The sequence below is a fragment of the Pristiophorus japonicus genome, unplaced genomic scaffold, assembly GCF_044704955.1.
Source record: "Pristiophorus japonicus isolate sPriJap1 unplaced genomic scaffold, sPriJap1.hap1 HAP1_SCAFFOLD_750, whole genome shotgun sequence".
NCBI classification, from domain to species: Eukaryota; Metazoa; Chordata; class Chondrichthyes; family Pristiophoridae; genus Pristiophorus; species Pristiophorus japonicus.
In genome coordinates this window covers 210,457-212,770 of record NW_027254667.1, presented here as the reverse complement: position 1 = coordinate 212,770, position 2,314 = coordinate 210,457, and the positions used below count along the sequence as shown (strand labels likewise).

General features: G+C 49.8%; 1 non-coding gene across 1 annotated transcript; it reads right to left on the bottom strand.

The window, feature by feature from the left end:
* Window positions 1–1,283: 1,283 nt before the first annotated feature.
* Window positions 1,284–1,356, bottom strand: trnat-agu (transfer RNA threonine (anticodon AGU)). The gene has a single exon. It is a non-coding gene; the product is annotated as a tRNA-Thr (tRNA).
* Window positions 1,357–2,314: the final 958 nt, after the last annotated feature.

Below are 2,314 nucleotides of genomic sequence, written 5' to 3'. Positions count from 1 at the left end.
GAGGAAAGGTTGAGGAGGTTGGGCCTCTACTCATTGGAATTCAGAAGAATGAGAGGTGATCTTATCGAAACGTATAAGATTATGAGGGGGCTTGACAAGGTGGATGCAGAGAGGATGTTTCCACTGATGGGGGAGACTAGAACTAGGGGGCATGGTCTTAGAATAAGGGGCCGCCCATTTAAAACTGAGATGAGGAGGAATTTCTTCTCTCAGAGGGTTGTAAATCTGTGGAATTCGCTGCCTCAGAGAGCTGTGGAAGCCGGGACATTGAATATATTTAAGACAGAGATAGACAGTTTCTTAACCGATAAGGGGATAAGGGGGCGGGCAGGGAAGTGGAGCTGAGTCCATGATGGTATTAAATGGTGGAGTAGGCTCGATGGGCCGTATGACCTACTCCTGCTCCTATTTCTTATGTTCTTATGTTTTTATCGTAGAATCTGAAAAGAAAGGGAGAAGAGACACAGAGAGTGGGAAGGGGAGAGAGGGGGAGGGGAGAGGGTGAGAGAGGGGAATGAGTGAGAGACTGGGAAAAAGAGGTTACAATGGGAAGGGAGAAGAGAATACAAGGAGCCTGTTGTTTCAGGATCGGTCCCTGAGCTGTTCAATTTTTATAATTAAAGTCCTTGTTAATTGACAGTGAACTTAAATACTGAGCTAATTTTGAGTAGGTCCCAGTGAGAGTTGAACCCACGACCCCAGGTTTAACTAGACCAGTGCTCTAACCCCTGAGCTATGGAGCCACCTGCTTTGTGAAAAGACAAGGGGAAGGAGCAGGAAAGGGAGGGGAAGGGAAACGAGAGAATGGAAGGAGTGAGAGAGAGGGGGAAGGGGAGAGTAAGAGATGGAAGGGGAGAGGGGGGAAGGGGAGAGAGATGGGAAGGCAAGAAAGGGAGGAGGCAAGGGAGAGAGAAAGGAAGGGGAGAGAGAGGGAGAACGGGAGATTCTGAAAAGAAAGGGAAAAGAGAGCGAGCGAGGAAGGAGGGAAGTGGAGAGTGAAAAGGCGAGGGGAAGGGGAGAGAGGGTGGAGAGACTGGGTTGGCGAAAGAGACAGAATGAGAGAGTGGATAGCTGAGAGAGAGGGTGAGGCGATGGAGGAGGGAGAGGGGAATGAGTGAGAGCTGGGAAAGCGAGATAGTGGGAAAAAGATGTGGAACAGGTTGTGATGGGGAAGAGAGAGACAGGAGTCTGTTGTTCCAGGGCTGGTCTCAGAGCTGTTTAATATTTATAATTAAACCCCTTGTTAATTGACAGTGAATTTTAATACTGAGCTAATTTTGAGTAGGCCCCAGTGAGATTTGAACCCACGACCCCTGTTTTACTAGACCAGTGCTCTAACCCCTGAGCTATGGAACCACCTGCCCTGGGCTGTGGGTCATTCCCCAGTTAGTGCTGTGTGTTTGAAGAATGAGGAGGGGTCAGTGAAACGCTCAGATTGTGTCTCATCCCCCAGACTCCTGCCTCCGTCTCTTCAATATTCGCCTCTCAACATTGATATATCGGGTCTTTCACATAGTAAAACATCCCAAGGCAACTCAGTCACACTCTGTCCCAATCTCTCTGTCTCTCTGTCTCTTTCTCTCTCTCCCTCTGTCTCTCTCTCTCTCTCTGTCTCTCTATCACTTTCTCTCTGTCTCTCTATCACTTTCTTTCTGTCGCTCACTGTGCCTCGAGCCGGAAGGGGTTAAAGAGGGGGAAGGGGAGAGAGAGAGAGAAAGAGATGGAGAGAGAGAGGAGCATGTCAGTAGTTGTTATTACATCGGTAGTCCACTAGGTGGGGCTCTATTAGAGGAAGAGAGCGGGAAGGGGAGAGTGAGGGGAAGGAGTGAGAGAGAGGGAAGGGGAAAGTGAGGGGAAGGAGTGAGAGAGAGGGAAGGGGAGAGTGAGGGGAAGGAGTGAGAGAGAGGGAAGGGGAGAGTGAGGGGAAGGAGTGAGAGAGAGGGAAGGGGAAAGTGAGGGGAAGGAGTGAGAGAGAGGGAAGGGGAGAGTGAGGGGAAGGAGTGAGAGAGAGGGAAGCAAAGAGTGAGGGGAAGGAGTGAGAGAGAGAGTGAGGGGAAGGAGTGAGAGAGAGACGGGGAAGAGGAGAGACAGAGGGAACACCAACAATAATGTATATTTATATAGCGCCTTTAACGTAGTGAAACGTCCCAAGCTGCTCCACAGGAGGATTATGGGATAAAAATTTGACACCGAGCCACAAAAGTAGAAATTAGCGCAGGTGAAGAGGTCGGTTTTAAGGAATGTCTTGAAGGAGGAAAGAGAGGTAGAGAGGTGGTGAGGTTTAGGGAGGGAGTTCCAGAGCTTGGGGCCCAGG